The following is a 19,049-nucleotide window of genomic DNA, read 5'->3' on the forward strand; positions in this document are numbered from 1 at the left end:
ACACAGACTTCTGACGGATCTGATGGACGTTTGTGTTTTCTGGAGCCACATAAAGGTGGAGGTGCCAACTCTGATAGTTCAACAGGCTGACATGGAGCTACAGAGGCTTAGAGGTGCTTGTTCGATGAGCCTTCAAAATTCAGGGGTTGTCTTAACTAACATGTGTGGGTGGACAGTGACTCTATTTTCATTTTGAGGAGATGAATCATTTCCTCATGAAATGAATCATACGTGATCATTTCTGAGTTGTCTCAGTTTGACTGGTCAGAGTAAAAGAGATGATGTGCTTCACTCCACGGCCCCGAGTAAGAGGAATTTGCTGTGCCATGTTTTTTTTTTTTTGGAGAGTTGATCGCTTTCATGTTGCCTGGTTTAATGCTGCCTTCAAGTCATCCTGGTAAGCTCCTAGTCGAAACTTCTGAAGTGTTAAATACGACGTGTCAGGCATTCAAGTGCATTTAGTTTGGAGGGACAGCTCCCCCAAGCAACATTAGTAAACTGCAGGCTCAGAGTCTCTTATCAGCAGCGAGAGGGCGACATGTAAGCCCCCAAATGTGACAAGTGATGAGTTAAGTGAAATTTAAATATATCAATCAACAGTATTTAGCCGAAACAACTCTAAACTTTAACTACAGAGAATTAAATATATTATAAGGACGGCATTCTGAAAACCATTTCCACTTTGATTTTGTTTATTTTTCAGACTTTATGTTTTTGATGATGAAATATTCCTTTAAGCACGTACGCTTTTCGCCAAGTAAAGCAATGAACTCAAGTATTTATAGTTCAGGACAGCAAGTGAGAATAATGCAATAAGAAAACAGCTCCATGGACAAATTCAACCAGTTAAAGGCGGTTTTTGTGTTAACTTTTTATTGGTCTCACCCAATAAAAAGCGATGGGAAAGTGTGTTTTTGCATTTATTTCTTTGGCACTTTCTTGGGCACTAAGAGCAAAAAACAATTGTACTTTTTTAACCGAACACACTGTTTTTTTATTTTTATTCCATGTGTCATGGACAAATAATGTGTTCACTTAAAGCAATAGTTCAGCTATCAGTCAGCATGCCCGAGTTTGCAGAAGCAGACAGGGACAGAAACATTTTACTGCTGTGGACAGGGTCAGCAGAAAAATGGATTTCAGCTGCATAACAAAGGCCCGTCTCTGCGTGTACGCTTACCCACATGACTCACATGTGCCACACGTTGCATCAGGTCATAGATCGGCGCCACCAGCAGGAAAACACACAACATTTTTTTAAATCTTGACGTTTGATTTCAGTCACAACTTTCTAAATCAAACAGTTCGTGGTGTTACATTATAGTACAGTCTGAAGGCAAGGTAAAGCGATGAAAATATTCTTAATGTAGCGTTTGCTGAAATGAATATTGATTTTTTTTCGGTTGTTGTTTTAATGTGGCTCACCCTGTCCACAGCACTGAGACCGCCGTCTACTGTAGATCCACTGAGCACGCACGAATAAGTATCTGATACAACCCTACTAAGAAATACTAAAACTTTTGAGCACGCCTCATTTTCGAACAATGCATCAAAACTTAAAATATGTTCCTAAGAATAAGAGAGGATTAAAGGGTTACTGAAAATATGAAAGCAGTGTGTGACCACGTATGCATGGGATGACATTTGCAAATAACCACTCTGCTTCATTTTAACCTGTTTGAGTGATAGCTGACATTTTCCACAAAGCACCACGGTGTCAGGAAAGCTGCTACTTCGGCATCCAGGGGACACAATAATGGACTTTCAAATACTTTCCTGCAGCAGCCCCCATCCTCCTGTTTCTCTTAATGAACACAGTGACCTGTCAGCCATGTCTCTCAGTACAGATCAGAGCAGAGATGCTCAGCGAGAAGGGGGAAGGCTTTGTCCTGTTAATGATTAAGAGGAAGAAAATGGGAGAGAAGCAGCAACAGGAGAAACACACAAAGGAAAAAGAAGAGCGATGTGCTGAGGAGAAACCTTTCTGTGTTTTTGAAGAAGTGAGACTTTTAAAACTTTTTTTTTCCAAAAGAAAGAAATATTTCATCAGAAATGGGCTCACCTCCCCTGCAGGACTTTCCTGTTTATTAAAAGCTGCACCGCTGCTGCAGTCAGTTCAGCACAAAATTTTCCGTCACCCAGGGAACAACACCTCGCAATGAAAGTTGACACCTGGCACCTGAGAGAGGGGATATGTTGTAAGGGGCCTGAAACAAACAAACAGCGACATGTATGTGTGAGCTGTATGCTTCTTTAAGATTTGAACAACCGTGCTCAGAACCTAAAAATGACCTGAAAGAAAGACTTCATACTGTGAGATCCCAGTCACTCACAAGATATAGATAGCGTGCTCCGAATAAAGCCACATCTAGATTGAACAGAGCTGCTGCCATCAGTCAAACCCAACTGAGGGTGAAGCTGAGGTCCAGACTTATCATGGCCAGCATCTCGCCTGGTGGGATGAGGGTTAAAAGGAAACTCGTTCTAAAATTATGTTTTACTTCAGCTTCGGGGTAAGGTCAAGCTGCTTAGATTAGGGTGAATGTGTGCAGCTCGTATGTGTGAGTCTGATGGAGTAAGAGGGAGGAGGAGGAGGAGGAGGAGAGAGAATGAGCGAGCAAGGCACCAGAAACAAGTGATTGCCTTCCTCCAGGCCCTGTTGTAAAATGTCAGCCCTCTGAGAAACGATGACCTGTAAACTCTGACATCATATGTACTTCTGGTGGTTTGGCAATGTTTTTTTTCCCCCCTCTGAAACGATGTTCAAATGAAAGCAGACTACTTATTTATTATGTAATTTAATTGAAAGAGGACAGAGGTCTCTATGCGACCGGTATCCATTGGCAACCGAGGTAAGATCAGCATGCACAGATTTGTTTTTTTCGATGTTGGTTTTGTTGGGGATGAATTTTGTTTTTTGTTCCACAGACCTGCACACAGCGATATGTTGACGAGATTTCAGTCTTAGCCTGATAGATAGAAAAAAAACATTTCAATTAAGACGCAAACATAGTAACACGTTTCTGTAATGGAAACTGAACATTTTGAAATCGCGGAGCTGCATATTACGATCTGTCATGCAGCATTCCTGCTGCTGCTGCTGCTGTCTCGTCTCCTGTGAGGACACCATATGGTGCAGGTCACTTAAATAAACAGAATCAATCATTCATAACAATGCAACTGTTATCTTAAGAGCTTCATAATAGGTATACCATAAGTGTATCATAAGACATAAAAGCATATAAGAGTGTTTAAGGAAATGGATTCAAACTATCAAATTATCTCTTAACAAAACAGACGAGCAGCATTTTAGAAGACTGACACCTGCTGTTCACCTGAGCTGCGTCTTGGTTTCAAAGTACCAAATGTCCAAAAGAAAGAAGTCAAATTTCACGAATGAATCATGATTTAAAGGTAGGGTCAGTCACACTGGAGAAAGACAGTTGACTGTTGAATCATATTGTGCTGCATTTGGCGAGGAAATGAGACCATCATCTAGTTTTCTCTATTATGATTGACCCCACTTTTAACTGTAACAGTTGAAGCTACACAGAAGAGACCCTGACATTAAAAAATAAAAATAATAACACCGGCAGGTGCTGGTGAAGCAAATATTAGACATGTAAGAAAGTATCAGGTTTTTGTGGGGAGATGTAATAAATCTCTCCACAGCAAACAGACTGAAAAATACATGATTTTGTCGCTAAACTCTGGCACAGGCTTCAGGCTTCATTATATTCAACTCAGGTCTCAGCTGAAGATCAAGTCGGATCATCACCCTGTTGTGAAAACGTTGATCCCCGCTGTTTACGGGCGATGTAGCTCTAAATCTCACACGTATTAAAGATGCATGAAATCTGCGATGCCACGCCATCGCCGACCCATACATCACAGTTCTCCCGGTGTCCGATGTCAAACTACAGGAGAAGCATAACAACAGTGGGAGTGGGATCTTTATTTCCTGACCGCGAGCCCAGGCTTTCAGAGGCAGGCATGAACTCCCCAGTGTTAACATGATGGCCTTTGATTATTTTCTAATCAGGCCAAATTAATTATAATAATATCTGATAGTGATTTTGAAGTGGCTGAAATCACCTATGGCAAATCACACGGCCTCACTTACACACACACTGTTTTGATTGACCCGCTCAAAGCACCGCTTGATTTTCAATCCCCCGAGGGAACATAATGATAACTAATGTTACTGCCCTCTGTGAGTAATTAAATCATGTGAGTACACAGTTACACAGTCGAAGCTCAGGATCCGAGCCGTCCTCTGATCTCAGTATTGGGTCTCGGCATGAGAAAGGCTTCAAACTGCCTATTTCACCCCAGTTGTAATTCTTTTCTTGCCGCTGCAACCTCTCTCTCTTTTGCACTCCTCCTCCAGCCTCAGCCTCGGCTTTCATCCTCCATCCTTCTTCCCTCTCTTTTACTTTTCCAGAGAACCCCAATCAAACAGCCCTTTCTCAAACCAATTCCACCACAAGGATATCTGCTTTCCAACTTCTATTCATCTCCCCAGCCCCAGCCCCGGCAACAGCCTTTTGGTTTTGGCCTCAGCTACACATACACATGATGTGTTTTGGCCCTCAAACACAAAGGATTTTCAACTTAAACCTTGTTCTAGCCCTCTGTCTCCTCCTCAGGCTGCAGCTTTACTCTGTCAAAGCTCAAGTCTGTCCCATTGGAGGTGAGCTAGAGCCTATCATGAATTTAAACTACTGTTCTTTCTTCTCACCTTAAGCTTTAATGGCTCCTCAGTATGACAGGTTCCTGCACTATAGACGCTTCTGTCACCATCGACCCTGAACTAACACAAGACCTCAATTTGCCTGGATCGAGATCTTGCATTTGAAAACCTGGAGGGACTGGTGGTTTTAAGTGTATGTCTTAGAAAAATACTAGATTGTATAGGAAAAATGTATTTGCACTAATGGCAGAGGTTCCCTGAGGCCAGCTGGTGGTGTTATGCCCAATCCATTATTTCCTGTGTAACCTGTGGTATCTTATAGATGACCTGGAACACCTCCAGCAGTTAACAGCTGATGGCTGGCTCCTGCTGCAGATCCTTTTAAAACCCACTCACGCACCCAGCAGCATCTGTGTTCTCAGCCACCAATTTATTCTCCCTTTATTTCAGTGTCCATATTTCTGCTGTGATAAAATTCATTTCAAGTTACACATTGTTTGTGATTCCTTCGCACTGTATCCCTCGAGTCTCGGTCGCAACACTTCCACATGCCTACACACCCGCGAGCAAACATTTTGACGGAGAACAGATGTTGATACGACAGCTGTTTAAATATAAAACTAAAATTAAAGTTGGCATAACGTGTGAGGGCGCCTCGAGCTGTTACCTACATCTTTTAGTGCAACCAGGACTTAAACATCTTCCTGATACCAAATGAATACGTTCTAAAGCTTTTTTTAAAACATTGTATGATCTGTTTCTGTTTTGATGTTTTTAAAACCCTAAAAAATGATTTTGATTCTCACAATGTGCAGCAGCAGCAGCAGCAGCAGCAGCAGCAGTGCGATGTCACACCGCAGAACATGAGCATTGCGTGGGGTAGTGATGGATTTGCGTTGCTGTATCTAATAAGACATCTGGAGAGTTGGCTACTAAATGTCTCCAAATAATATATTTAGCAACCTTTATCACAGCATTATCTTAAACTCCTGCAATTTTTTCCTATTGCATCATGAAATGATTCATATGAAAGAAACCAGATTCAGCTGCTTTATTGAATTATTTTGTAACCTTCAGACCTTCCAACCAGAACACTTCACTCACATCGATGTGTTTATCATATCACCGCTGTCATTTTCATGAGCATGGGGGATAATTGTTTCACCTACAGAGCGAGCATACCTTTCAACAGTATTAACTCCATGAATGCAGGATTTTCTTTGCCGGGTACTTCACAAAAGGAAGAACTAATCTTTCTCAGGCTCTTTAGAGAAGACTGACTTTCTCTTCGGCATGACACTTGGCATACTGACAGGTTCTGTTGGAAAGAGCTGCGAGCGTCATAGCTCCTAACTCAAAGGCTGGAAACAGCCCTGACAGTGACACCTGCAGACAAAGCAGTGTTGAATACAGACGTGTGGTGCACTGTGTGTGTTTTTATATTGGGCAATAACCAGAGGAACAGAGCGTTAAGAGCAAACTATTAGAATTGTTTTAATTGTGCTAAAAATTGGGATAATTAAAGAGTGAATATGAAAACATTTTCATGTTTGCAGATTTTTTTCAGGACTCCAGACTTCCAGCTTGGAACCAGGAAAATCCCGGATCAACCAGAACGTCTGGTCACTGCAATCCATCTGCTTTTATACATTTGTTTTCATTTGTGCCACAAAGAACCCTGAGTGGATGCTGAGGTAAAGCAGAGTTGCCATACTGAGAGAGAGAAGATGTAGTAAAGAATGATCCAGCAGATGTTTCAAATGAAGCTTAATGTTGCGTTATCTGCTTCTGCTTCTTCTCCTGCAGAGGAAGCGTTCATGGCTAAAAACACAGACGGGTACACATGAATCAAAAAAAGACAAATTCATTAAGGAAAAACACACACACACAAACACACACACACAAATGCCATAATGTAGCCTCGATACATGTTACCTCGCAGTGATATAAAACAGACAGAAGCAGGACATCACGTTTAAGAAGCTGCAGCTATCTTGCCAATACGTTTTCAATTGATGCACTCATGGATCAATCAGCTGATCCTTCAGCTCGATCTGATTCATATTTTATTTAGTTTTAGGGATCTGCCCATCAGGTTAATGGAAGCAGCCTGCGGTGAGGCGTTTGAGTAGACGCTGTCATTGCTCCCCTGTTGTCCCCCGTTTGGTTGCCATGCCCCCCTCTCCACCCTTCGCTGATGCAGGGCCATGTGAGAGACTGTCCCCCTATGGGCCAGAGACCAGGGGAGTCAGATTGATTAAACAAGCTGCCGGCATGATGTGGTCATGTATCAGTCAGCCCACACGTTTAGCTCTGTAATTCTTCCTCCACGGCAGCCTGTCTCCTCTCCAGCTTTTGGCCTTTTGAAGTTGACATCTCACAAACGCCCTCCTCCTCCTCCTCCTCCTCCCCCTCCACCTCCACCTCCCTCCGCTTCCATCCTCCTCCTCATCCATCCATCCATTCATCTCGCTCCATCATCCTCATCCCATGTGTCCCTCCGTCCATCGCGGCCTCTGGCGCTCTTTCGCCCTTAATAACTCCTCTCGTCCTGTCTGCCTTGACCTCCAGCGTTCCTTGGCCCTCGATAATTCCCCCCCCCCCTCGCTCTCACACTGCTTCCTCCCATCATTAGGCATTTTCCCCCGCTCCCTTCCCCTCCTCTATCAGCTGGCTGTGTAGCAGAGTGTTGCTTTGCTAATGGCACTCCAAGGGAGTGCGGAGATATTACTGTTGGCTTTAATTAAAGACATTAAAGGGCTGGAAAGACACGGAGCCCCTGGGATGATGTGTTCTTTTCTCACCTCCCGAAATACCTCTCCCTCTCTCTCTCCCTCCATCGCTTTCCTTTCTCTTCCCTTTGCTGTTGCTCATTTGATTCCTTTCTTCTTGTGTTGAATAACCATTTTCTCCCCCTACACCTGCCTCTGCTCTCACTCCCTTTCTGTTTTCTACTTTTCTCTGATGTATTTTCCTTTTTTCCTTGCATCTCTCTCTCTCTCCATATTCTGTATTTCTCTCCACCACCATCACAAGCCTTCCCCCTCTCCACCCACACCACACAGTTTGCCTCTGTCTTGGCACCCGGTGACTTGTGAACCTTCATTAGTTTCCATGCCTGGAACTTTATTTACCATTAATTAGTGTTTTTCTTGTGACTTTGATTTACATCACAGACTGTTGAGGGTTTGTAGAAACCCGCGTGGCTCTGTGCTCATTTTTTTTCCGCTGGCAGAAGGTGAGCACTGATAACTTAAATTTAGATACTGAACAACAGGGACTAGCACAGATTTTGTGTGTACGTGTTCTGTGTGCATTTCCTACACCTGCTTAGAAACCAAACACGCCTGCTTTGCTCATTGCTCTGTGATTGTGTGTGTGGGTGTTTTTTTGTGCGTTTTCACACTGATTTCAGATGTGATGCTGCGAGCGAACAGCACTATAGGACCGGCCGTCACACTGCTTCTGGGTATTTTAAAGGGCTACTTTGCCATAGCATCATTTGATGCATTACAGTCTATTAACCTTCGTGGGTTAAGCCGCCGTGCATCGTGCATGTTCTGCTCACATCACCATCAGTACACAGCACGACGTCACCCGGCACTCAGCGCTGGAGACAAAGGTTGTTTTCCGTGGCTGCAGTTCACTGAAGCGGGCGCACTGACCGGGTCACGCTGACTTTTCCACAGAAATTTCCTCATGTAAGATGCCAAAGACATGACCTACTACCACATTAGTGTTGTTTGTTAGAACAATGTGGGTTGCTTGAAATTTCATCACATAATCCCTGTAGATAAACATCTGGACTTAACCGGCTCTCGCTGCTGAGACGCAGGCTGTTCTCCAGAGGACAGTTTGCTAAAGAGTCGTGACTTTTACACTTCAAATTTGGGCTTTTTTTGTCTGATGAACTTAATTTTTAAAAAGCAACAAATGCCACATATGTGGTACCAAAATAAAAGAGGAAAGTGTTTTTGGGATAGAGCTGTCTATTGATTGAGTAGGAATGACTTCCACTGGAATATGGAGGGTTAAGGATTTCTTTCAGTGATTCACAAATTCTGCATCGCTCCTATCAAGATAAAAATGCATTTATCAATAGTTTCCAAAGGTTCGGGAGCAGCCCCTAAAACTTTCTTCAGAGCACCACCCCGAGAAGACCCCGAGTCGATTCTCATTTTGTCAGTCGAATCTCTGCATCGTTGTTTTTTAGCTGCGTCACTGTACGCAGGGCACTGCAGGAGCAACACCATGGCAGGCTGTAAACTTTATATACCGAGTCTCAAAATTAACTGCGATGGAAGCGGTGAAGGGTGAGAGAAACGAAGGGGAGCACAGTGCTGGACAGCGTGAGGTAGGCCAGCAAGACTCCACTCTTTCGGCTGCTCCGATGCTCTCTGCCCCGGTGATGACTGTCAGTGAAGTCGACTAATGAACCAGACGGTAGTACAACCTCTCTACTGCTGTCCACTGTGATTGACTCTTCGGCTGACAGCACTGTCAGCAGCCCAGCAAGAGAGACGTTCCCTGGTGTGCTGGGGTTTTATAACTAGACTCTGAGCCGGACACACCTTTTTATTTTATCTGACTGTGTGGAAATGTTTTCACATCACAGACGATGAAGAAATGCATTAAAATGTGAGGTAGGCTCAATATTCCATGTTATGGAAAATCCAATTCGACCGACAAAACTCGGGTCGGGTATTGGCTTAATAAAGTATGTTGTTTATAAGTGATAATATCAAAGGAATGTTCAGCATTCAGCAATCTGTGTTTAAAATGAAAATAAAAAGGTTCCTGTCAGTAAACATTAAATGGAGTTTTTAGAAACTGGGTTCGGGAATGAGGGCCACGCCTCGTACTCATTCAGTTTCCGTTCTCAAGCACTCCTTTTCCATCCACTCCTTCTTTGATGCCGCTGTCACATCCCACCACCCCCCAAAACCCTCTTTCTCGCTTTGTCTTCCCTTTTCTCGTCTCCATTCTCACACAGGAACCAGGGCTCTAATCTGTAGAGACGGTTCCACCACTCAGAGTCTCGATCCCCCCAGGTTCCTTCCAGCATCCCTCCCGTCAACCTCAGGACCACTCTACCGATAGTCCCGCCTCATCCCTCTCACCTTTCCTCCCCTCATCCCTTCCTCCCTTCATCCCTCCATCCCTCAACCCCTCTAAACCCCCCCCTTCCCTAAGCCCTCCCCGCAGCATATCATATCACCCATGCTTCCCGAACGTCACTTGCAATAAACATGTTTAAACTTCATCTGTACGGGCGTGGTCCTTCTTAGTGAAATCACTTTCAAAGGGTTTGGACAAAGTAATTCAGCTTTATATTGGAAGAAAAAAAGTTTCTGCCTACTTAAAGGTGCAGTATGTCAGAATTACTGGACTATATTTACAGAATATAACATAACTATGTTTTCATAATAAGAATTGTTGCTCTAGAATGAATGACACAGGGACTCTTCCATGTTGCACCGCCACGTTAGCCCAGAAAGGAATTACACTGGCTCTTTCACATTTTTGTGACACCATAGTTTCTTCATGCTTGCAGCGGGGCTGCGAGTAAAGACGGCTGCAACTGAATCCTGCACCAGACCTTTAACCACACATTTCTCTGATCAGCTGATAATGCAGGCGTGTGATCGAGGCCCTTTAAACGTTGCATCAGTTATTTCTGGGTCAGGCACAAACTCTTTCTGTGCTGACATAACACAGTGACATACACACATTTCTTGTTTAATGGCTGCCATTATGAAGTCACATCATCTGGATTTAATACGGCAGTAAAGACAAGTGAAGTGTACGCCGGTCGATGCAGCGTGAAGTTACTGTACGTGTTAACAGCGAAGGCTCCGTAAAAACAGGTTTGAACCCAAAAGCACAACTCTGAGAGGAGGCCGAGGTCAAAAAGCAAAAAGCAGGAGGCACACTCTGCTCATGGAGGACGACAGGAGCAGGAGACAAAAAGACAGACAGGAGGTCACAACAAATAAAGCAGAGAACAGAGCTGAAACGCAAACGCTGCTCCTGACTTTCATGTTACTTCTTTAATTTGGTGTCTTTTGGCACCGAGCAGCACTTGAAGCTGAGTGCGGCTCTTGTTTCTGGTTGCAAATCTGCTGTTTTGTCTGTGGGAACATGATTTCATTGTGAGTTTATTGCCAGCTTTACTGTGTGCAAATGAACCAAATAATGGAGTCTCACTGAAGAGAGTGTGCGACAGAATTGGTGGAGGTTTGTCACTGAAAGCCTGCACCTAGTTATTAATACAAGCACACACACACACGAAAACACTCTGAGGGCATTGCATTCGAGACTGGTGCATTGTTGGACACACACACACACACATACACATACACCCCCTTTGCCAGGAAAGTCGTGCACCTCGAGGTGTTGATTACTCTGGCTGCTGGTGCTTCCCTGCATCTCCATTTAGTCATTATTGAAGGCACATCTGCTCTATGAGCTGGCTCCTGTTTATATCGCCATCATCCACAATGCAAGTACACACACATGCACACACGCACACACACACACACACGCGCGCACAGGGATACACAAACACCTTGACAGACCTGAAAGCAAGTAGAAACGCACGTCCACAGAGCTCGTATGCTTGTCGATGTCTACACAGACGACACGTACACTTCCATACATTACATACACACACACACACACACACACACACACGCACACACACACACACCTGGAGGAGAATCACAATAGGAGAGAGGCATTTTCCGATCGTCTCACATCAGCTCAACACCCCTCCATAAATAGAAAAACCGGCTCAGCACCGCAGGGAAGGAAACAACATTTGGAGAACAGATTAAAGTGTGGGGGGGTTCTTGGAGGGGTGAAGGTGTGTGTACGTGTGTGTGTGTGTGTGTGTGTGTGTGGTATTGTTTCGTAGAGCTTTGTATCACCTCGTGTATGTTCATCAAAAAAAGGCTTCCTGGGTCAAAGAGTGATGAGTCCACTTTCATTTCCTGATGCACTATATACTGTGTGGGGTCTGCAGAAGCATGTTTGGAGGTGTCAAACTACTTGTATCAGTGTGATCTTCAGTGTGTGTGTGTGTGTGTGTGTGTGTGTGTGTGTGTGTGTGAAGGAATGAGGAACCCTGAGTCACCCTCTGGCTTGCCATCCTTATCCCGGGCACCCCGTTCCCTGTCTAGCCTCGCGGCAGGGACGATGAGAAGTCCTCTCGATTCAATCAAACAGACAACATGATGGGGAGCAGGGAAAAAAACGCAGAAAACAATTAACTTTGACAGACAAAGGAGCGACGGGGGGGAGGCTGGAGAGTTTAGGTGGAATTGGAGAGGGGACTGAGGGAGTAAATAAGAAAGAAAAGGAGAGAAGGGGAGATAAAAGAGATGGACTGAAAGGCAAGATGAGGAAATATGAGCAGTACTGATGCGTCTTGTAACGATGTGACGTGTTCACGTGTAATTCAAACGCTCACCAGAAGCTAATTGAATGTATTCTCATTACTCTCCATTGGTCACGGATCCCTGCGCCATACTTCAGTGCTAAAGTTCCTCATGAGAGGAAGAAAGAAAAATTACAGGAATTATTACAATTATTCACACGCAAACACAAACGTTCCTCTGAGCTGCAGTTTACAAAGAACACCTGCAACTCCTTAAATAGCCTTCTGACTGAGAGCTCCTGTTTTCCACAAGGATCTGCACCCAGACTGCACGTCAGAGGAAACATGATGGAGAGCAGATGCATGTTGTTCTACGCTGGATTGTTCATGTCAAACCAAGTGGACGCGCCTTCAACAGGAGTAAGTCAGGAAACCTCCAAAGCTGGAAGACATTTTGCACATTAACTCACTTCCATGTAGAGCTGCACAGTTTTGACTTCTTGCAAATAAAATTAATATAATTAAACCTGATTGTTGTGTAAAAATGTGCGCTCCAATCACTGGAAACTCTGCTGCGTATCAAATCAAGTGTTCCTCAAGCTAACAACCAGGTGATTGAGATGTTTTTGCTTTGTCATGCTGCTGCACACGCAGCCTGTGCAAATATTTCTGCAGTCTGGTGTAGGAGAGGAATACACACCACAGGGTGAGATGAAAATCAGATGTCTGGAGGAGAAGGCGAAGAGCTAGACCTCCAACACGGATCTTCATCCGTTGTTTGGAAGTGTAGACTTGCAACACGGCTACCTCGTTCAACAACCTGAAAAAACACCACAAACTGCAGAACGATCATTACAGAATATTTTGGACTGGTCACACATGTCGGTCTAAAAGTTCTTTTGCATTGAAACACTCAGTTTAGCCGTCTGATATGGGAGCTACTGCACTGTGACAAAACTCTGAGGAGAAGGAGGATGAGGTGAACGTCGAGCTGCTGGAGCTCTTACAAACCAAAGCTGCATCACATCTACATGACAGCACGTCAGCGCTGATAAAGTCCAGTGTGCCCCTCATCCCGAGTCCGTCAAGCCATCACCAAAAACTGACTTCACCTGTCCATTTAAATGACAATGTTGTCTAATCCTAGTAGTTGCCATAGTCAGTTGCATGAGAACAAAGTCAGAAACAGCAGCAGTTATAGCTTCAGGTGCACACTGGTCTGTTTTCCTCTCTGCCCAGTGAAAGTCTGTGTTCCACTCATTGCATAACTTCCCTACAGGACTGCATCTGATCTAAAGAGAGACGTTGGCCTTCCCTGCTGCTAACTGTATGGCACCTAGAACTGCAATGTCAGAATTAGTGTGAAACACCAGATGCAGATTATGGGCCGGATCTTTCTCTCGCTGAGCCTCAAGTTACGGTAAATCCTAGAAACATTTGCCAGCATATTGAACAGAGAAAGTCTCTGATATCTTCATTCTGCACTGGATCAAATTTTCAGGGTCCTGAGGTAAAAAAAAAAAAAAAAAGAAGACATCCTGTAGTAATACTAATGCTGTCCTGAGAGGGATTAAGAGAAAGAGACAGCGTGGGAGAGATACGCCACGGAGGGCAGGCTGAAGGTGCTTAATTTAACACCAGAGGCAGCATACAATATTTATAAGTGATATATTTTTCTGAATGTAGCCAGTAGTTTGACAGCAGTTTATCTACACAGCTGAGAAGTATTCCTTCACAATCTGTTAAGTCGATGCCACCTGTCAGTGTATCCGGCGTGATTTAGAGCTTTTTATACGCAGCAAATTACCATCCAAGTGTGTCCAAGTCAATTTAACAACGTTATGAATACAGCGCATCAGAAAGGATCATTTCAAAAATCACCACTGCGAGACAGCTTAACTGTTTCCAATCATCAAAACAAGTTGACAATAGCGTCAGCTCTCGAGAGGAACATGCAGAATCACGAGTGCCGTATCCATACATGCACAGGATCATGTCTCAGCAGCGCTGGTGCAGAGCCGTCCTGATCATTTACATATTCCCACAGCGAGCAGACAGACCGTGAGAGCAACAGGTCCTCGCATACAGTGCAAACAAAGGTGAATGGCTTCACAGTGAAAGATTAGCAGAGGACTGCAGAGGACTGCAATAGTTCAGTTCGGGTGCAGTCTTCATTTTCCCCTCTGGAAGTTACAGCCAGCCTCTGATACAAAGAGACTCCTCAGGCCGTGCAGCAGTGGCATCTCGGCTCACACTCTTTTATCTCTAAACACTCGGCTGTCTGACACAACCTAAGAGGAATATACAGTGAGGAGAGCTGTGATGGGGTTCAGCTGCTGCTTGTTGTCTCATTAGGTTGCTTCTTCTGTCCCTGAACAGAGCTTCACCTCGGCACGACAGAAAACAGATCCACTCTGAATCCAAGATAAAAGATCCGTGCACCAGAATAATCCACAGTTTTACTTATTTTCTCTGTTCTTGAGTACATAGTTAGATCCTGATATCATGGTTGATATGGCTGTTAGTCATCATCAGTGACTCAACCATTACTTCATCAAGCTGGCAATCACTTTAAAACCCACCCACTGAGTATTTGAGGAACAGACAATGATCAGATTTAATTTTCAATTGAGCAATCACTGAGCAAGAGAACAGAACAACTTAACACTCATAAGACTAGATGTGTTGTGCAGGCATCACCTTAGAAATCATTTATTTCAGTCCAGATGTTTGTTCAGCTCGTGCATAAAAACACCTGAGTGGAAAACTCGAAAAGTAAACACGGCTGAGGAGGAAAAGTTGATGCAACAGAGACTGATGGAAACTTTTCAGATAGACCTTGATGTTGCAGTACCTGCTCCATCTCCTTCCACCGTAGACAAAGCTTCCACCAGAAAGACCAAAAGCTCTAAATTTAAAATGCCTCATCATCACTGGTTTGAAGTCCAGGTGGAGGCCTCTGTCGTCTGTCACTCTGCAGAATCACCAAAGCAGCTGACAACAACAGAGGAGGAACTTTCACGTCACGATATATTTGCAAAAAAAAAAAAAGTGTACCGATTTTGTCAAACTTCCACAATTTTGCTCCTAACTTACATGAAAACTATAACTATGGTCAGAGTACAGTGGGTCAGTGATGCATTAGACTTCATCTTACTTTATGCAAAGTGCTTGAGTGCCTTGAAAAGCAGTACACGAGTAAAGATAATGTGTTAATCACATGGTTCTGCTCCTTGATGTTACAGTCCCTCCCTGCTATTACCAGCTTTTATGGTGAACATTGATTACGAGGCCTGGTGCTTCCTCTCTGCTTACCGTAACAATTTCAAAAGACAGTTAACAGCTTACAGTATCTGCACTCTGTCAATACCGCACGCTAAGCAGATTTGCACTGCGCTTCATAAACATAATCAGTTCTGCGCTGTAAAGATGTGATGTGTGGTGATACGAGCCTGTGGACGGCGGTGCGACAGAGAAATTGCACGGGAGCCGGGGTATTGATTTCATTTATCTCCACCAGTGCTGGGACTTGTAAACAGGTGTCCGCTTATTCTGGTGTGGAGTTATTCCACGCTTTGCTGGTAATGCAGGGGAAGAGTAATGCAAGGAGACATATCAAGGTCATCTTCTCCCTTAGCACATACCACAGAGGTGCATCTTAACCGCCTCACTGTCCCAGCGGCCAGCTGTGCAGGTCTGGCTTTATTGGCCAGGTGTGAATGAATGTGAAACAGGCCGTGCCTTGAAGAAGTTTCCCTGGTGGATAATATGCTAAAGGAGAATTTTAAACATCAATATATCATTGTCAGAGTAATTATAAACACTTGGTGTAATTACCGTCAACACTTGAGGCCACGATGGAGACGCCTGACTGCAACTCACTCCAGCAGCTGATGCGTGTTCCTAAAAAAAGACCACAGGCCTTAATCACTTTGGATCTTTGTCTTGAGTCAAAAGTTTTATGTTTGACTTCCAATATGGCTGCAACCAGGTATGAACAATTAATAGAAAGTTTTTTTTAGGTAAAATATGTGACCAAACAGCATTATTATCAGAGGGGCTCACAGAAGGACTCACAATGCAGACTCTGGTTCAAAAAGGTTTTACTAGTCAAACTAGAAAAACACAAATACAGGCGACAGTACAAATCCGTAAGGCAAAAATCATGGTCTGAAAAAACAGGCTTGAGGTCGAAGATCAGGTAATCAGAGAACAAGAATACAAGACAAAGAGACGCTGTACACGAGCACATGAGCACAGAGACTAAATAGAAGGAAAAGGGGAGGGGAAACAATCAGGCACAGGTGAAACACACGAGGGAGGCAGGTGATCAGGAGGAAAACAGATAACATGATGGCTCCAGACATGACAATCATAAAGAAGGAGTGAATGCAGCAGAGACGCTGTGGCCGAGAAATTCCTTTTCCAGATGTGCAAAAACACGTTTCTTTGGTACGAACGTCACATCATCATGATTTTAAACCCACAAATGATGCAACAATTCTGTAAAGTGATCATAAAAAAATCTCCTTAGTCTCACAAAACAAAACATCACTGTCAGTCTGCCTCAAAGAGAGAAACAGTTCTTTCTACTTTAAGTGTAATAAAGAAGCTCAGCAGTCAAAGAAAGGAAATATTCTTTCACCTATTTCCTGATTAAACAGAACAACACACCTTCTGAATTCAAGTTTCTTTCCTTCACCTGATTAAATGTCTCGTTAACTCATCTAAAACATCTTGGTTAAGCTTTTCCAACAATGACTGACTCTGAATTCTGGTAAAATGATTGTTCTTGTCAAAGGAGTCTGGTCTGGTGGCTTTAAAGAGAGATGTTGATGTCGATGATGCTTCAGTTTCCCTCTGGAAAGGGTTGACTGAAGGCAAAGTGAAAATATTCTAAGTGTACACTTAAACTGATGTTGGTTCTGTTGCTGCTCTTCTGTCCACGGCAGTTACATTTAGCTTCTGTGTCGGTACTGATGAGAGCTGTCAGTGAAAACAGAATCAGACCCGCGGTCCTGAGAGATGGTCGGAGCAGCAACATGAGCTGTTTCTGAACGAGGTTTTCTAAAAGTTAGAAACGTTTAGTCTCCCTCAGATGTTTGTGGATGCTCAGCTTTGACATCATACATGCATTTTTGCATTTCCACAGGCTTTTAATAGTCTTTCCCCCATACTGTGAAACTAAGAACTACTTTGAATTCAACTCAGTTATCATTTATGATCACAACTGTTCAAAATAGAGGCGGACCTCTTTAAATGTCTTGTTTCGTTTAGACTAACAGACCAAAACCTCAAATGTTTTTATTTCATAGTGATGAGCAAACAGGCATCAGCTCCAACGTCCTCTTACTTTGTGTTGTAAATCAAACCTTTAAATTTCTCATTAAATCTGATGGAAATCATCTGTAGGTTTGTGTATTCAATTAAATATATTTTATATGTAATAAAATAATAAGACTCTGTTTTTCTTGGTTTGTTTCTTTTACCCTGCTGTCCTCTGAGTCGCCCACTCATACATTTCCCTCCACAGACTCTGCAGAAGTTGAGAACAATAGTGTACTGCAGGCACAGAACTATGTACTGTAGTATATAAAATCACTATCCATAATTAATGTTCCCCGAAGAAAGCAGTGCACGTCATAATCTGTTCTACATTGTTAAGCCGGGAGTTAATAAAGACTAGTGGACGGCGTAGCTGCAGAGAAATTGCAAGAAAAGCGAGTTATTGATTTCACTTCATCACCAGCTGCTGCGAGTCACAAACAGGTGTCGGATGAAAATGTTTTTTATGTCGGCCTTGCTTCGTTGGCAGCGTGGGGGGAGAGAAATCAGAGGTGACATATCAGTGTCATTGACTGTCACCTCCAACTGAGTCACGAACAAAAACATATTTGGATATTGTTTAATTTGGTACCACAGGATCTCGAGCAGGAGCCAGTAAACTGTTTGTCAGCCAAATAGAAATAGCCTGTCGGTCTGCAGCCAAGCCCCATGTGATGTGATTACAGCCTTTCAGCAACCAAAATAAGCATCAGTGGATGACACTGATGAGAGACAGCAGACCTGTCACTGAGTGTCCAGACAGAGACTATACAAACAGATGTCACGGTTAAGGCCATCTTCCTTCTTATGTTCTTCATCATATGTGTTGCTACAAAACAGAGGGCGCATAAATAACATTTACCTGCCAACTAGGAACTGATGAAACTTTAATGTGCGTCCAAATAGCAACTAGTTAATGACACAGAGCCAGCACTGCAGGTAAATGAACAGGTGTGTGTTGTTTTTGTGGTCATTGCCAAGTTAAGAACGTTTTTTTTTTTTACTATGTTCATTGTCGTCGCAAGTTAAGACGTCCCCGAGGGAAGCTATGATGTCCAAAGCGGTGACCCGAGTTAAATGGGAAAGAAACCATGTTTAACAGGAACAAGGAGCTGACAGCGAGCCTGGGTGAGTCCGATTTTTTAGTGTTAGATCGGTGAAAAAATGAAATAAGGTTATGCCTGCACACAGAAACTTCTCTGTTGTACATGGATCTTGTAGAAATCTCAATTTCATGTACAGAAATTGAGTTTTTTTATTCATATGCATGTTCATTTTTAATAAATGTGTGTGTCAGGCTCTTGGAAACATACACCAGGAGAACCATACAGCCACCATTTTATTTATTTTAGAGCAGGTGTTTGATCTCATGCTCTCGATTCAGACCTCTAGGTGTGAGAGTGAAAGTATAAAAACTTTCTTTTTGTCGGCGAGAGCAGAAATAAAAGGCTTTTACAACAAGTTTTGAAAGGCGGTATTAAAAAATCCTTTCTCCTGCACAGGAGGAGGCAGCTACAGTCGGCTCGCATTCACGCGGGTACAATGGAATCTAATGGTGCCCCAGTTTCATAACACAGGAAAAAAAGTATTAAAATGTCCACAGAAAGCTCTCCAACTCTCAACCTATTCAGGTTTTTGATAAAAATATGGCCA

At 43.4% G+C, this 19,049-nt stretch overlaps 1 long non-coding RNA gene across 1 annotated transcript; it reads right to left on the reverse strand.

The window, feature by feature from the left end:
* Positions 1-978: 978 nt before the first annotated feature.
* On the reverse strand, positions 979-16,308 carry LOC113747313 (uncharacterized). The gene is made up of 4 exons (XR_003463552.1): positions 16,149-16,308; positions 15,909-15,974; positions 2,063-2,207; positions 979-1,889 (listed from the first exon to the last, which is right to left on the reverse strand). It is a non-coding gene; the product is annotated as an uncharacterized LOC113747313 (long non-coding RNA).
* Positions 16,309-19,049: the final 2,741 nt, after the last annotated feature.

This window comes from Larimichthys crocea, chromosome XIII (genome assembly GCF_000972845.2).
Source record: "Larimichthys crocea isolate SSNF chromosome XIII, L_crocea_2.0, whole genome shotgun sequence".
NCBI lineage: Eukaryota > Metazoa > Chordata > Actinopteri > Sciaenidae > Larimichthys > Larimichthys crocea.